At 44.6% G+C, this 18,562-nt stretch overlaps 1 pseudogene; it reads right to left on the reverse strand.

Annotated features, from left to right (window-relative positions):
* Window positions 1-7,264: 7,264 nt before the first annotated feature.
* The window catches only part of LOC142698043 (uncharacterized), a 29,065-nt pseudogene continuing 17,767 nt past the window's right edge, over window positions 7,265-18,562 (reverse strand).

The raw sequence follows: 18,562 nt of genomic DNA on the forward strand, positions 1-18,562 counted from the left end.
CTGCGGTCCATACACCATACAAAACTTCTACTAGCAATTCATCCCAAACTTCTCTTCACTGGCGGCCCCCATCTCTACCCTTACCAAGAAAGGTATGAACGCCAAGGTGTGGACTCTAGATGCAGAATTAGCATTCAATAGCCTCAAAAATGCCTTCACTTCAGCCTCGATCCTCCATCATCCTGACGTGACTCGGCAGTTCTCGTTGGAGGTGGATGCTTCTCTTCTGTTGGTGCAGGTGCACTTCTGTTCCAGAGAAGCCTCAAAGGAATGGCAGTAGTATGTGGCTATTACTCGAGACTTTTCTCCTCCGCAGAGCACAATTACTCTAATGGGGATCGGGAGTTACTGGCCATCAAATTGGCTCTGGAAGAGTGGAGACATCTGCTGGAGAGCACAGCTCACCCCATCCCGATATACACCGATCACAAGAATCTCACCTGTCTCCAGTCGGCTCAATAGCTAAACCCCCGTCAAGCCAGGTGGTCGCTGTTCTTCACCTGTTTCCAATTTGTGTTGCACTACGTCACACTGACAAAAATGTGAGGGCCGTTGCCCTATCCATGTCGTTTGAAACGGGGGACACTGTGGCGCCATCTCAATATATCATAGACCCAGCCTGCTTTGTCACTGTCAATCCTTTGCAAGTTAGAGATATCCCTCCGGAGTTGTCCTTTCCCACTGAATTTGTTTTTATGGCTGTGCTGCTGTTTTCCTGAATGTGTGTAAAAAAAAAAAAAAGCCCCGTTAAAAGAAGTGTGTGAGACGTTTTTCATAGTTCTAAGTAGAAAAACGGCTCCAAAAACGTCCGTAAAAAACTCTTGATGCTTTAAAGACGGATGAAAACCAGGGGCTGTCTTCCCTTGAAAACAGCTTCGTATTTTACAGCCGTTTTTAGTTTGCCTTGTGAACATAGCCTTAGTCCTAAAACGATCCTCTGCTGGGTCCCCTCCCCGGACTACAAACTGTCCAAACATTGTTTAGTCACCTGGCTGGTACAAGCAGCTAAACTGCTTACTTCCCTACACTGGGGGCACATAGAAACGATATAACTAATAGAACCTCCTTACATCCAACATTGGCGGGAAAAGGTCCAAGAACTTTTTTGGGGGAATCTGGTAATAGACTAAAGATCTTCCGCACATTGGACAGGTAGATTAAGTATAAAATGTACAGGATGGGACTTCTCAAACTCCTTCTCTCGCTATCTAGACTGATTGTTTTATAACCTGTGTGCTGTCCTTCCCACCTACTCATATAGCGACATATGATGATATCTCTTTGGCCTAAAGGCTTGGGTAATCTAATTCTATGGTTATTGCTGCTACATATTTACCTTCCTGCTACTTCTAATAATCTTCCAAGACAGACAACACTTTGATTGGAGGTCACCCTCTGTCTTTTTGTTTTGTTTCCATTTCTTTCCATTATGTTTTATTAAGCGGTCTGGTCTCGTGCACATTTTGTCCTCCGTACTATATAAAATATATGTCTATAATATATGTACATAAGATTTCTTAGCTACACAGGCTTTTGAGATATCATGTGTTTTTTAAGCCGCCCTGCGGGGTCAGCAAATGACTTTGTGCTCGATTGTTTGTCTATTTATCTGTAATAAAAAAACGTTTTAATAAAAATAGAATTGAAAAAAAACAAAACTTGGTGTATGTAAACGTCTGAGCCAATGGGAATGCGATGAAAGAAATAAAGGTTGAAATAAATCATTATCTCTAGTAGTATTCTGACATTTCACATTCTTAGAATATAGTAGAGATTCTAACTGATCTAAGACAGGGACATGTGCAAACATTGCAGCGTTCCTGGCCTAAGCACTTAAACCCTAAGCCCCCCAGCCACAGCCCGCAGCCCACTTGTTCCCTGATTCGGTCTAAAGTGAGTTCTGTTGAATGTCAGGTTACTGCGCTTTTCTATGAGATGAATAATATGTTCTGGTGGAGCCACTGAGCAGCGAGCTCACAGCTTTTGTGCTCATAATTCAACTTTCCCCCTTTCCCATAGAGCACCATCTATGGGGTCATGAAATGTGACACTTGTTTCAGTGATGAGGATATTGCTGAAATCTGCAATAATGTAGTAGAAAAGTAAGATGGTTCAGCAGCATAAGTACCTTTCTTATGCAGTAACCTACTCATTATTCTGCCTCCACACAGTAAGGTATCCTTTCAGACAAGGCTACACATCAGGAATTGAACCAGGAATCTGCATAGAAGACTCTCACTGTTTAAGTACCACCCCACCAGCTCAGGTTATTCTCTAGAGCTTCTTATTGTTCCCATTAGACCAAATGTAATCATCACATCCAGCAGGAATAAGAACGTCACCTTTGGAAGAATATGTGACTGGCTCTTGACAGCAGAGGAAGCGCACTGGTAAAGTTCCCTGCCAATGAATTAGAGGAGTCAGGAGTGTATGTGTTCTATCCCCAGGATCTCTGCCTTGTGTCTCCAGCCTTAAAAGCGCTAATGAGATGTAGAGTTTCTCTTGTTGAAAGTCTGATTACCCATGATTTTTAAAGAGTTGATAAATGTGGTATTGTGTATCTGCAGTCCAGCTGGCTCACAGCTTGTGTGATCTGAGTTGAGTGCAGGGATCACTGCTAAACAATGTGGGTTCTAATCCCCATGTTGTCGTCCTGGTGGCCTTGGGGTGCTTCCCCCTTCCCAAGGTGCTGCCTATGGAGTAAGGGTTATGATACTGGTTTGAGTGATGAGTAGATTGTTGAAAATTTTCGCTAAGTACAGCCGTCTAGAAAAAGAGACTGTTGTGTCGGTAACATTCTTCATATAAGTAACTTTCTTAAGCACTGACAATCATGTTGTGCTGCATCCAGACCACTATAAACACCAACCAGTAAGGCATCTTTTTGGACAAGGCCACACACCCCAGGACTTGAACCAGAGATCACACAGAAGACACTCACTGGTTAGACACTGCTCATGCACCATGCCACCAGCTCTGATTGATCTCTGAACTTTCTTATTGTCCCCATAAGACCAAATGTAATTGTCACTTCCAGCAGGAATAAGAACATGTCATCATTGGAAGAATTTGCAGCCAGCTCTCAGCAGCAGAGGTAGCGCACTGGTAAAGTTATTTGCTGATAAATTAGAGGAGTCGGGAACATGTGGGTTCTATCCCCAGAATCTCCTCCTTGTATATCCAGCCTTGAAAGCACTTAAGCCCCAAGCCACTGTGCTGTCATGCCCCAATGTGGTCTAAAGTTTCTCTTCATGAAAGTGTAATTCCGCCTCAGGATAAGCACACTCTAAACTGACTCATCCAACTGCCTACTTTCAGACTCTTTTAAGGCAGGTTTTAGATGTTAAGGGCTGCTTTGAGCTGCAAGTACACAGGATTAAGGTGATTGGGCAGCCACCCCACTCAGGAGCCAAGATCTGCCCCATTACCTCGCTTTTTATGAGGTGACAGGGTAAAGAATTGTGACACTTGTTTGAGTGATGAGTATATAGCTGAAATCTGCAATAATATACTGTAGAAGTAAGTAACTTCCTAATGCAGGAACCTTCTCATTATACCAACTCCACGGTATTCTTTCTAACAAGGTCACACACACACATCAGGATTTGAACCAGGGCCTGCACATAAAACACTCACTGGTTAGACACTACTTAAGTACCAGACCACCAGCTCAGGTTGATTGCTGTGCTTTCTTATTGTCCCCATAAGACCAAATGTAATTGTCACTTCCAGCAGGAATAAGAACATGTCATCTTTGGAACTGTCTCTTGATATCAGAGGTAGCGCACTGGTAAAGTTTTCTGCTGATAAATTAGAGGAATCAGGCACATATGGATTCTATCCCCAGGATCTCCACCTTGTGTCCTCAGCCTTAAAAGCACTAATGAGATGTAGAGTTTTTCTTGCATGATTACCCGTTTTTTAAAGGGGTGATACATGTGTTCCGGTGCAGCTGCGGTGATCTGAGTTGAGTGCAGGGATCACTTCTGTACAGCATAGGTTCTAATCCCCACGTTGTCTCCTGGTGACATTGGGCAGCTCCCCCCTTTCCCAAAGTACCACATGTGGAGTGATGAATTATGATACCTGTTTGAGTGATGAGTATATTGCTGAAATCGGCAATAATCTACTCTATAAATACAGCTGTCTAGAAAAAAGAAGACAGCTGTATAAGTAACTTTCTTATGCTACAAAAAAAACTTGTTGCACTGCCCCCACACCACTAAGCAACTTACCTTTTTTTGGACAAGACCACACATCAGGATTTGAACCAGGGTCTGCATAGAAGACATTTGCTGTTTAGAAACTGCTTACGCACCAGACCACCAGCTCAGGGTGATCTCTGTGCTTTCTTATTGTCTCCTTAAAACCAAATGTAATTGTCACTTCCAGCAGGAATAAGAACATGTCATCTTTGGAGCTGTCTCTTGGCAGCAGAGGTAGCGCACAGGTAAAGTTCTCTGCTGATAAATTAGGAACATACAAGTTCTATCCCCTGGTTCTACTCCTTGTGTCTCCAGTCTTGAAAGCACTTAAAGCTGCTGTGCTGTTGTACCCCAATGTGATCTAATGGTTCTTTTGTTGAAAATCCGATTACCCCTATTTTTAAAGAGGTGATAAATTGACTTTATGTAGCTGCGGTGCAGCTGGCGTGGTCTGAATTAAGCGCAGGGATCACTTCTATACAACATGGGTTCTAATCCCCATGTTGTTCTCCTGGTCACCTTCCCCAAAGTGTCACCTATGGATTATGATGCCTGTTTGAGTGATGAGTATATTGCTGAAATCTGCAATAATCTACTATATGAATACAGCTAGAAAAAGAAACAGCTGCACAAGTAACTTTCATCATATAAGTAACTTTCTTATGCAGCAACATATTTATTGCACTGCCTCCACACCACTATAAACACCATCCAGCAAAGTATATTTTTTGGATTAGGCCACACATCAGAAATTGAACCAGGGCCTGCATAGAAGACAATCTCTGCTTAGACACTGCTTAAACACCATACCACCACTAGCTCAGGTTGATCTCTGGGCTTTTTCATTGTCTCCCATAAAACCAAATGTAAATTTTTTACTTCGAGCAGGAATAAGAACATGTCATCTTTGGAAGAATTTGCAGACAGCTCCTGACAGCAGATGTAGCGTGCTGGTAAAGTTCTCTGCTGATAAATTAGAGGAATCAGGCACATATGGGTTCTATCCCCAGGATCTCCTTTTTGTGTCTCCAGCTTTTCACCAGCTTTTCACCAGTTTAGGTTCACAAGCCGAGGGATTCTTTTAAAGGAGAAATTCTTTGCCTGTTGAGCGTAAGCTGCTTGACAAAATTGTTGGAAAAACATTGTCACCGTTAAGCACAGGCAGCAAGCGTGTATAAGTAAGGAGAATGCCACCTACCACACAAGCTCCATGCAACAAGATATGAACCCTGGCACATGGGCTAACTCCATAACTGGTCTAGGCACTTAATCCCAAAGCCACCATGCTATCATGCACCCTATGTGATCTAAAGTTTGAAATGTTGAAAGTCCGATTACCCCTGTTTTTTAAGAAGTGAACAGACGTGTTTTTGAGAAGCTGCAGCGCAGCTTGCGTGATCTGAGCTAAGTGCAGGGATCGCTTGTGTCAACGAGGGTTCTAATCCCCACATTGACCAAAGTGCCACCCATGGAGTATGATACCTGTTTGAGTGATTTGTATATTGTTATAATCTTCTATATAAATACAGCTGTATAAGTAACATTATTCATGTAAGTGACTTTCTTATGCAGCAACATACTCACTGTGCTGCCTCCACACCACTATAAACACCACCCAGCAAGGTATCTTTTGGACAAGACCACACATCAGGATTTGAACCAGAGACCACACAGAAGACACTCACTGGCTAGACACTGATCATGCACCATGCCACCAGCTCAGGTTGATATTTGGGCTTTCTTATTGTCCCCATAAGACCAAATGTAAACATTACTTTCAGCAGGAATAAGAACATGTCATCTTTGGAATAATTTGCAGCTGGCTCTCGACAGTAGAGGTAGCGCACTGGTAAAGTTCTCTGCTAACAGAAGAGTCAGGAACATGCAGGTTCTATCCCCAGAAAACTTGTATAAGGCCTCATGCACACGACCGTAAAAACTCCCGTTATTACGGGTCGTAATTACGACCCGTAATAACGGGCTCATAGACTTCTATTGGCGACGGGTGCCTTCCCGTTTTCTCACGGGAAGGTGCCCGTGCCGTTGAAAAAGATAGAACATGTCCTATTTCAGGCCGTAATAACGGCACGGACAGTCCATAGAAGTCTATGGAGCCCCCCTGTAATGACGGGTGGCTACATGTGTGCACCCGTCATTACGGCAGCGTTGCTAGGCGACGTCAGTAAATAGTCACTGTCCAGGGAGCTGAAAGAGTTAACTGATCGGCAGTAACTCTTTCAGCACCCTGGACAGTGACTACCGATCAGCATAAACCTGTAAAAAATAAAAATAAAAGACGTTCATACTTACCGAGAACTTCCTGCTTCCTCCAGTCTGGTCTCCCGCCCGTTGCCTTGGTGACGCGTCCCTCTCGACATCCGGCCCGACGTCCTGGATGACGTTTCAGGCCATGTGACCGCTGCAGCCAATCACAGGTCAATCACAGGCTGCAGCGGTCACATGGACTGCCGCGTCATCCAGGGATGTCGGGCTGGATGTGAAGAGAGGGACGCGTCACCAAGACAACGGCCGGGTAAGTATGAATTTCTTTAACTTTTATTACAGAAAGGGCTGTCCCTTCTCTCTATCCTGCACTGATAGAGAGAAGGGGCTGCCGATTAGTGCAGTGCTATTTTGCCGCCAAAAACTTGCCCGTAAATACGGGTGGAATACGGGTGACACCGGACCCATATTTACGGGCACGGGTTCGTAAATACTGGTGCAAAACGGGTCGAATACGTGTGACACCGGACCCGTATTTACGCCAGTATTTACGGGTGGGAAAAAATACGGTCGTGTGCATGAGGCCTAAGTAAGGAGAATGCCATCTACAACACAAGCGGCACGCAGCAAGCTTCAAACCTAGGTGCATGGGCTGGCACTGTAGTGTTACTGAACTCAGCACTTAACTGCTTCTTTATAGGGTGCAGGAGTCAATATAAATCAAGTAGAAAAATAAATGAGACCATTAAATTACAAAGATGTGATATTATTTTTCTTTTTAAAGACAACTTTGACGCAGCGATTATCAAACAAGAACATTTTTATTATTTTGACATGGAAAGAAAGCCAAAAAACAGGAGGCAAGATAATAATTTTAGGCACAACTCCAAGCAGTAAAGCTCATATAAAGTGCCTATAGTTCCCCTCCCCCATCACTTATTAATTGTTCTTCTTCACACACTGTACAGTCGTTTATATTTCCTATTCTTACTAAAGATATTTCACAAATATTATCCAAGAAAATGGTGTCAGTAACATCTAGAGAAGCCGAGTAATTCATTAATGGAAAACTTCTAAACCAACTTCCTGTAACACTTGTTGGAGCCGGGTCGCTATAAATGACACAGTTTCGAGACTGACACAAATTTTGGTTTTCCCAAAGTTTGCTGCTTTAGTGTTTATCGATCGTTTAGGCCCCATGCACACAACCGTAAAAATCATCCGTACTTGCGGACAGTAATTACGGTCCGCAATTACAGACCTATTCACTTCTATTGACCACGGACAACTTCCCATATAAGTGGCTTCTTTGCTGCCCTTCTTGACACCAGGCCAATCTCCAAAATCCTTCACCTGCCTGTGCGTGCAGATGCACTGACGCCTGCCTGCTGCCATTCCTGAGCAAGCTCTGCACTGCTGTTAAAACTGATCCCATAGCTGAATCCTCTTTAGGAGACGGTCCTGGCACTTGCTGGACTTTCTTGAGTGCCCTTAAGCCTTCTTCACAGCAATCGAACCTCTCTCCTTGAAGTTCTTCTTGATCCGATAAATGGTTGATTTAGGGGCAATCTTACACGCAGCAATGTCCTTACCTGTAAAGCCCTTTTGATGCAAAGCAATGATGACTGTACGCGTTTCCATGGAGGTAACCATGGCTAACAGAAGAAGACTGATTTCAAGCACCTTTCCATTTTAAAGCAACCAGTCCACTCTTATAATTCTATCAGCTGCCTTGTCCTCATTAACACTTTCTCCTGAGCGAACGTGAAATGATGGTAGGAGGTCATTTTATGGCAGGGCTGAAATGAGGTGGAAATGTTTTTTTTGTGATTAAGATAATTTTCATGGCAAGGAATGACTATACTATTAATTGCAATTCATCTGATCACTCTTCATATCAATCTAGAGTTAATGCAAATAGCACTATGAAAACTGAAGAAGCAAACTGTGAAAACCAAAATTTGTTTCAAAACTTTTGGCCAGGACTGCACACATAGAACACAAGCCGCATACACGCCACTGAAAGCCAGGACATTATCTTACAATGTGGTGAATCGGGCCAGAGCGTGGTGCAACATATAGCATTGTTTTTCCCGTCAAATCTGACGGAAACTGCCATAGACGCAGATGAGAACAGACCTTAACTTCTCGGCAGCTACTTGGGGTGTTGGTTTACTGTAGACAGTAATGGAGTCGCACTGCTGAGCAGCTACTGTATTCCAGGTCCAGTGGCTGCTTAACCCCTTAGTGACCAGCCCATTTTAGGCCCTAATGACCAAGCTATTTTTTTCGTTTTTCTATAGTCACATTCAAAGAGCTATAACTTTTTTATTTATACCTTTTTTTCCGCTTTGGCAATTCTTAGAAACACAGTGTCCCAGATGGAGTGAGACAGGTCCCAATTGTCTCCACAGTGCCGGAATCCCAGGATACCACGCTTCTTGGTAACCTAATCAAGAGTCATCAATACATACCGGCTGGTCAAGGAGTTCAGCTCTGTTTGCAGACATTGTGGCCGGCTTAGAAACAGAATTCGATGGCAAAAAAGAACCTACAGGTCTGCCCTTTTTGTGTGTATTTTGTTATACATATATTCATCAATATCTTTTTTTGGGGGGGTTCTTGTATTTTATTTTAAATATATATATCCGTTTTTTCATTCTTAATATGTTTGACAATAGCCACACGTCTGTCATAGGCACTACATAGTTATAAAGGCATCTGAAAAAGTGTCATCTTGAACATTTATGTAGAGCACACATCCCAACGTCTATCTCTGTCCCCCCCCCCCCCCCATATATGAAAGCAGGGAGGCATAACTAGGATTCAAATATATGTACTTACAAGTCTTTAAGCTTGAGTTTCAGTTACACATAATACAGGTTATTGGGACACCAGAGACAAAACATCTCCCCACCTCATAGGGTCATCGGGACGGGACCACTATTTTTCTGATGGACCACCATGGAAGGGTCATTTGATCTCTGTGTCATCAGCTGAGGAAATGCTTGCCTACTTGTCCCCAAAGTGTGTGGTTACCAGAAAGTAAAGGTCACCCATGGGATCACCAATAAGTGGGAATTAATGGGAACTTTAAATACTCCATGACTGTTGAGCCTTCCCCAAATCTGACATTTCCTTAAAAAGAAAGAATAACAATTTTTAAAAGTCTAAATGTTTTGACATCCAAATTCTTCTGAAAAGTTCACAACAAGTTTACGACTAGTGCAAGTACTTGCAATGATCACAGTCTGGGTCACAAATTGGGATTTGGTCTATGAACCCTCTGGTGTTTAAGAAGATGTGACTTCTGTGTGAAACATTTCCCACAATCCGAACATAGAAAAGGTCTCTCTCCCGTGTGAATTCTCTGATGTTTAACAAGATCGGACTTCTGTCCAAAGGACTTCCCGCACTCGGAACATGGAAAAGGTCTCTCCCCGGTGTGGACTCTCTGATGTTTCAGCAGATCAGATTTATCCGCACTCAGAACACGGGAATGGTTTCTCTCCAGTGGGTTCGCTGATGAGTAACGAGAAATGTTTTACGAGAGAAACATCTGCCACATTCAGAACATGAAAACATCTTTTCATCTAAATGAATTGCTTGGTGGTTAATAAGTTCATACTTCTCAATAAAAGGTTTGCCGCAGTCAACGCACATGTAACACTGCTCGCCTCGGTGAGTCCTTTGATGTATCTTCAAGTCCGAGTCAAGATTAAATCGTTCTCCGCACTCGGCACAAGGAAACGGCTTAATTCGCCTGTGGAGTCTCTGATGGGAAAGGAGATTTTGATTCCGGGTGAATCGTTTCCCACACTCAAAACAGACAAATGGTTTCTCCCCCGTGTGCATTCTCAGGTGCCTAGTAAGGATTGCATTCTGTATAAAGCATTTCCCACATTCAGGGCAGGAAAAAGTTTTGCGATGTTGACTTGGATTGTGTCGAACAATATTGGACTTATCACAGGAAAGTTTCATGTGGCATAGATCTGATATACGAAGGACTGGGATTGGGGTAATGGAGTTCTCTCCAGGTGAGTCCTGGATGTAATCCTCTATGGAGTTAGCGTCCATTTCAAATTTCGGAGATAAAACAAGATGCCCATTTGACGTGTTCTGGCATTCATCTGCTAAGAAAATAAATATCTGTAAACATATAAGTTTACATTACAACAATATTAGAATAGAATACTAGGATATATCCATTTGTTTTCTTTACGGAGATAGGTGATAAACACTAGACTGACATCCTGGCTGCTCCACGGCAATAGTCATTCATGTGCTCACGTAGCAAGCAGTTAGTGGGGTAGATGTGGAGAAATGGGTCAGGAGGACCAGACGAGTAGCTGGGTTAATGTAGTTAGGGGGAGTAGAAATGATTCAGAGAAAAGGAAGATCACTCCTGTCTATGTGATTCCAAGAAAAATTTACCAGTTGGGCGATGATCCGAGGGTGTCGGTCTCAGAAATGGCAGCCCTACTGGATACTGCTCTCCCCGACAGCCCAGCTGGTAGCCGGGGGGATGGTAATGAAGTTAGGGCAAGATAAGAAGTGGTTCTAGGGGATTCAGCCATCAAGAGGCGTCAGACTATATTGGTGGGTGAAGTATTAGGTCACAGGATAATGAGATCCGTGCGTTACAAACCAACATTGAAGACACATGTGCCTAAAAATGTCAATCACATTCCTGAAACTGAACATGAAAAATTGGACGGCAACCTATAGTGTATGTTCACAAATGGCAGAAGTCTAGGAAGCAAAACTGGGGGCGCTTGAGGCCTTGGTACTGGAGGAACATATCGATATAGGTGGCTTCGCAGAAACATAGCCGGGCCCTTCACACAATTGGGCTGTCAATCTTCAGTGTTTTACACTCGTTCGGAAAGACAGGACAAATAGGAAAGGTGGGGGAGTATGTCTGCATGTTAAACGTCATACGAAGGGAAGTGTAAAAGAAGCAATACTGGAGGAAGATTGTCAGGAGGTGGAAACCTTGTGGGTGGAATTACAAAGGAACACAGACATTATTATTTTTGGGTGTAATCTAGACCCCCCCCCCCACGTCACTCAGGAGACGGATGGTCAGATATAGAAACAGATAGAGTGGGCTGCCCAGGCTGGCACTGCAGTGATAATGGGAGAATAGGAACCGTTCTGCTCCAACTGCAAAGGGAATAACATGTTTGTGGCAAATTGTGGAGAACCAAACAAAATGTGATGCTCAGTTAAAATCTGGTAATGTCTAACAATGCAGAGCTGGTTGGGAATGTCACGGTGTGTGGAAACTTTGGTAACAATGATCACAATATCATTTGATTATATAAACGGTAAAAAAATAAACACGGGCTAGGTGGTCAAAAACACAGGGTTTTTTATTTTTATTTTTAAAAAAAGGCAAATTTCTGCAGGTAAAATGGTAATTGAACTTTCAAAAAAACTTCTGGCGTGTCATAGTGAGATGTCTGAAGTTTTGATGACTGGGTGTCCGAGCACGGAGACCCCCACAGATCGCTAAAACGAAGCAGGAGAAGTGCTCAGGTGAGCGCTCAGCCGCTTAGTTTCTGATCGGCTTTTCTCGGAAAGCCGAGCATTTGGTGTACGGGCTCGTATATTATACAGAAGTTGCTGTAGGTGAGGCCGGTGCTTTAAGCCTCTTGTAGCACCAGGACGTAACTGTACCTTATGGCGCGAGGAGAGGAGCATGGAGCGGGCTCACTTACGTGGTGTTGATGGTTGTCATGGCAGTCTGGGGGCCTAATAAAAAGGACCCCAGGTCTGCCATCTTTGTGCTCCTATTAAGCCCTTTAATAGGAGGCTGTAAATAGCACAATACACAGCAATACGGAAGTCCTTAGGGGGATGGAAAAAATGTTTACAAAAAAAAAAGGGAGTAAGGCCGGGTTCTCGCGTAGCGTAAATGCTGCGGAATTTCCACAACTGAACTCTGTGCGGATATTCCACAGCATTCACAGTAGCAGCAAAGTGAATAAGAGAATCTCATGCCCGCGCTGCGGAAAACAAAACCGCAGAAAAGTCACGCGAAAGTGTTCTGCGGTGCGTTTCTCATGCTGCGTGTTGTGCAGAGATCCTGCGTGTTTGGCCCATAGACTTCAATAGGGAGCAGAAATTCTGCAACAGATTTATGTTGTTGCGGTTTTTACAGCGTTTGCGGAAACACGCAGGTGCACATATACTTTGCTATAACCAATGTTTAAAACGAAATCCGCAGGTAAAACACAGCATTACCGCAGCAAAATGAGCCGAAGAAACACGTTATTTGGTGGGGATTTCTGTCACACATTGACCAGCGTTTTTATTGAGATTCTGCTGCAGATTTTCTGTTTCAGAAAATCTGCAGCGTATCCGGTGTGTGGGAACATACCCTTAAAGTTTTTAGTAATACACCAAAAAAAAAAAAAGACCCTCATCCTCTAAAGTGATATAAAAAAAATAAAATCAACATAATTGATGGACTTGTCCGTATAAGTCTGATCTAAAATAACGTTATTTAACCTGCAGGGTAAATGCCATATTTAAAAAAGAACGAGAAAAAAACAAAACACCAGAATTGCTGGTTTTTGGGTACCTTAAATCCTTAAAAAAATGTAATAAAAAGTGATCAAAAAGTACCCAAAATGGTGCTAATAACAAACTAGGTTTTTTTCTATACAATCCTATTGTAATGTCGGGGTAGGGAGAAGACAGGTGAGCCCTAATCTACCCGCCACTCAGTCCCTGCCTACTTGCACGGTCCGTCCTAGGCGACGGGGTACAACTGGGCGACGGTCCCTACGCTCAATATGTGCACAACAGACAAACAGACAAGGGTACACAGAAGCTAAGGGAAATGGGGCAGTTGCCCACGGCAACACCGTGAGCAACAAGAGTAGTGAACGAGACGAGTCAAACCAGGAGTGTACGAGGTACCAAACGCAGAGCAGGAGAATGGTCAGTCAAGCCAGGGTCATATGAAGCAGAGGTGAATAGTTATAGCAGGAACAGTAGAGCCAGGAAACCAGAGAGAATCACAGGCAAAGACAAGCAGGAAATGAAGGTGTAAATAGACCGAGGGCGGGAGCTAGAACTGTCTGGCCAGGCTGTGATAGGTTCTCCCACTCCTCAGCCTACCAGCCTGAGTGGTAACAGATCGAGTCACTCTATCAGACCTAGGAGCAGGAGCAGACTGATTAACCACGGGCGTCGACACAGAAGCGGTGTCTGGCAGATCCTTTACAGTACCCCCCCTTTTATGAGGGGCCACTGGACCCTTCCTAGGTGGACCTGGCTTATTGGGGAACCGAAGATGGAGCCTCCTGAGCAATACCCCAGCGTGAACATCCCGGGCGGGTACCCAAGTCCTCTCCTCAGGCCTGTATGCTCTCCAATAGACCAGGTACTGGAGGGAGCCTTGGACCATCCTGCTATCCACAATCTTGGCCACCTCGAATTCTACCCCTTCAGGGGTGAGAACAGGGACCGGAGGTTTCCTCGAGGTAACCAAGGACGGGGAGCAGCGTTTCAGGAGGGAGGCATAAAACACGTTGTGTATTTGAAAAGACGGGGGTAACTCCAGCCGGAAGGAGACAGGGTTAAGGACCTCAATGACCTTGTACGGCCCTATATACCGGGGAGAAAATTTTTGGGACGGAACTTTAAGGCGCACATTTTTTGAAGACAGCCACACCAGATCCCCAACCACAAACAAAGGGTTAGCAGAACGTCTTCTATCTGCCTGAGTCTTTTGTATGCCCTGGGACGCCTCTAGGTTCTTCTGAACCTGGGCCCAGACTGTGCACAGTTCCCGATGAACGACCTCTACCTCGGGATTGTTGGAACCACCAGGTGAAAGGGAGGAGAACCGTGGATTAAACCCAAAATTACAGAAAATGGGGGAGTTCCCTGACGAGTTACTGACCCGGTTATTAAGGGAAAATTCAGCGAGGGGAATGAATGAAACCCAATCATATTGACAGTCAGAGATAAAACACCTTAAATATTGTTCTAGAGACTGATTAGTCCTCTCAGTTTGGCCATTAGTTTCAGGATGGAAGGCCGAGGAGAAGGACAGATCAATCTCCAACTTCTTACAGAAGGCTCTCCAAAACAATGAAACAAATTGTACCCCTCTGTCCGAAACAATATTGACAGGTAGAGATGAGCGAACCGGGACAGCGAATCCGAACTTCACCGGGTTCGGCCGAACCCGTTTTGACCGAACCCGGTCAAAAATAATATACAAATCGGCAGCCACTTGTCTCTATCAATCACTGATAGAGAAAAGAGGCTGCTGATTAAAAATAAAATAAAAAACATTTCATACGTACCCGGTCGTTGTCTTGGTGACGAGTCCCTCTTCTTCCTCCAGTCCGACCTTCTTTTCTGACGCGGCAGCCTGTGATTGGCTGCAGAGGCCTCTGCAGCCTGTGATTGGCTGCAACGGTCACATGGGCTGTAACGTCACCCAGGAATGTCGGGCCGGATGTCGAGAGGGACGCGTCACTAAGGCAACGGCCAGGAGACCGGACTGGAGGAAGCAGAAAGTTCTCGGTAAGTATGAACGTCTTTTTTTTTTGACAGGTTACTCTATATTGTGATCGGTCGTCACTGTCCAGGGCGCTGAAACAGTTACTGCCGATCAGTTAACTCTTTCAGCACCCTGGACAGTGACTATTTACTGACGTCGCTTAGCAACGCTGCCGTAATGACGGGTGCACACATGTAGTCACCCGTCATTACGGGGCCTCATGCACACGACCGTAAAAACACCCGTTATTACGGGTCGTAATTACGACCCGAAATAGCGGGCCAATAGATTTCTGTTAGCCACGGGTACCTTCCCGTTTTCTCACGGGAAGGTGCCCGTGCCGTTAAAAAGATAGAACATGTTCCATTTTTTTATTTTACGGGCCGTGCTCCTATACTTTATAATGGGAGCACGGCTCGGAAAAACGACCGGCTGCCCGTGCTCATCTCCTGAAATACTCTGTGCTGCCTTAAACTCTGTGGACAGGTCAGGATCGTGTTTCTTTTAAATGCTGCTGGGGAACCCGCTCGATCCACTATATAAGGCTGCGCTACAGTGCAACATTTAAAAGAAACAGGATCCTGACCTGTCCACAGAGTTTAAGGCAGCACAGAGTATTTCAGGAGATGAGCGTGCAGATTCTGTGCTGCTGAGAACTCTGTTCTTACCATTACATAGCTCTCAGTCTGTTACCTCTCCTCCACTCCTGTCCTCAATAACTCCTTCACATGATTGGCAAGTCACCACGTAATGGTAAGAGCAGAGTTCACAGCAGCACAGAGTATTTCAGGAGATGAGCGTGTGGATCTTGTGCGGGGTGGTGACTTGCCAATCATGTGAAGGTGTTATTGAGGACAGGAGTGGAGGAGAGGTAACAGACTGAGCTACGTAATGGTAAGAGCAGAGTTCACAGCAGCACAGAGTATTTCAGGAGATGAGCGTGCAGATTCAGTGCTGCTGTGAACTCTGCTCTTCCCATTACGTAGCTCTCATTTCTCTTAGGTATCAGTGAAGGCTCCGTGATGGTACTGGTCCATCCTCCAGACATGTAGGGACATCTGTTGGGGGATAGAGAGTCACCAGATGTCTTCTTCACTACTGGACAATCCTGGATATCGAGATGGAACATACAAGAGAATCAAAATGAACAGGAAGTTCTTAGTAAACATTTTGATCGTATAAGCCCACCTGCCTCCTCATGGCAACTTCTTTTAAGTGGGTCCCTAATCTATTAGGTGGCGCACCACATGGCAACCAGTGCCACCGCAACACCCCGCCTGCAGAGGGAGCAACACAGTCCCCAGGCTAAGACACCTTATGTTGTAGCCCACAGATCAGTCCATAGTAATGCATCCAAAGGATAACTGAATGCAACCACCACCAGGTAACTCAGTCCAGGTATAGAACAGGTGAATGATAGGTTATTAACCCCTTAATGAACAGCCTATTTTCGTTTTTACCTCCCACCATTCCAAAAATCATAACTTTTGTAATGCGTGTCCACCGCGGACTGTTTAGGAAGGTGGAAGCAGCATTAGGGGGGCAGTCAAAATGCTAGGGGGCGCTATCATTGTATTAAAATAAATATCTATGCACCAGAGAAGATTTGTTACAGCATTTATATTTACAAATCAATTATGATGACGTGATCTTTTGCTTTTTCTATAATATTGTCCGTAGGATAAAAAGATAAGAGAAAGGACATATACATGAGTCCCGGATTATTTTACCTCTCCGGTAAGAAGGTAGATTATCTCCAGGGTGACGTTCAGTATCTTCTCCGTTATGTGTCCCTTATCCATCACAAAGAACAATGACGTGTAGATGGTTCCGAATGAGATCTACAAATAAAGAGATGATAACTAGATGATATAATTATGAAATGTTAAAGGGACACTCCGGCCAAAACTAACCTCTCCCATGTGCTGCATTCTGGTATTCCATGTGTCGGTCTCTCACCTGTTATTTATCTCTATATATCAGACCGGGACGGTTGCTTAGCAGCAGTGTGAATCCGGCTCGGTGACTACTTTCTCTACTTGGGTCTCCGGAGATCTATGTGTCACCCATCACAGGCTTCAGCAGTTCCTGTACCGCACTAGTTATACACAGGGGGAAACAGAAACTTCTATCATCAACTGCCACTGATACTTAGACAGGTTCCTGTCACACAGGTGTAGAAGAATATAGTGCAGCCTCCCTGTCTGTATACTTATGGTTTCTCAGCTTATTTAGAAGAATATAGAGAGAATAATAATCACAGTGTCCCCCAGCATAAAGAAATTATATGGTCTTTAGCTGGTCATGTGATTGATAGCAAAGCAGAGAGGAAGAGAAAGCTGGGGAAATCTAAGAATCAAGACGGAGGCTTCTTTTAAAGCACGGACAAGGCAGGAGTTCAAAAAGTAAGTACAGTATACATAAAAGAAGTGTAGAGTGATATATACAGTCAGGTGGGGGTGCAGACATGGAAAGTTGTGCTTCCACTGGAGCTCTTCTTTAATTTTTAGTTCTGTGTCTCTTGGCAGTAAGGAGAAAATACAGCATGTGGGAGGTGAGAGACAATACTATATGGATAAAAGTACGTGAACACCCCCCCTAATTATTGAGCTTCACGCATTGAGCTGTTTCAGCTTCACGCATTGCAAACAGGTGCATAAATCAAGCCCACAGCCATGCACTCTCCAGAGAAACATTGCTAGTAGTATGGGTCGTACTGAAGAGCTCAGTGGCTTTAAACGTGGCACAGAACAAGAACTGTGTGTCAGGAGCTTCATGAAATGGATTTCCTTAGATCCCCCTGCACAATGCCAGGAGTCAGCTGGAGAGGTGTAAAGCACGTCGTTCTCTAGAGTGATGAATCACGTCTTGTTATCTGCTAGTCTGATGGGTGAATCTGGGCCTCTGAATGTTACCTACAGTAATACATAGTGTCTACTGGGGAAGGACCTTTCCTGTCCCAGCATGACTGCGCCCCTGTAAGCAAGGTCCATAAAGACATGGTTTGATGAGTTTGTTGTGTAGGGACTCGAGTGGCCTGCACAAAGGACCATCCAACACCTTTGGGATGAATTATAACACGGGTTGCAAGCAAAACCTACTCATCCAATATCAGTGCTTGTCTGTGGGAATTTGTGCCCATTCAGCCAAAAAAAGCATCTGTGAGGTCACACTCCAAAATCTTGTGGCAAGCCTTCCCAGAAGAGTAGAGACTGTTAAAGCCGCAAGAGGGCAATGATCGAGAGCGAGGGTTCATATGGCAGTAAAACTTCTACCGATCGCAAAATGATGGCATAACCCAACGATAGACTTTGTGTGATGAGAATATTCCGTTACTTCTTCAGTGGAGATCCGCACAGTAACAGCCAATATCCTATGCAGTGGCGTAACTACCGCCGTAGCAGCAGTAGCGGCTGCTACGTGGCCCGCGGCATGAGGGGGCCCGTGTCGCCCGCCGGCACGGGCCTCCACCATGGCCGGAGGCTCCGCTAGCAGCCGCTATGGCTGCTATAGCGCGACGCCACTGAACAGTACGGCAGAGCAGGGAGGTATCTCCCTGCTCTGCCATTAAACAAAAGACATGAATCCCCTCTCCACAGGACATGTA

The sequence above is a fragment of the Rhinoderma darwinii genome, assembly GCF_050947455.1.
Source record: "Rhinoderma darwinii isolate aRhiDar2 chromosome 11 unlocalized genomic scaffold, aRhiDar2.hap1 SUPER_11_unloc_3, whole genome shotgun sequence".
In the NCBI taxonomy this organism is placed as follows: Eukaryota; Metazoa; Chordata; class Amphibia; order Anura; family Rhinodermatidae; genus Rhinoderma; species Rhinoderma darwinii.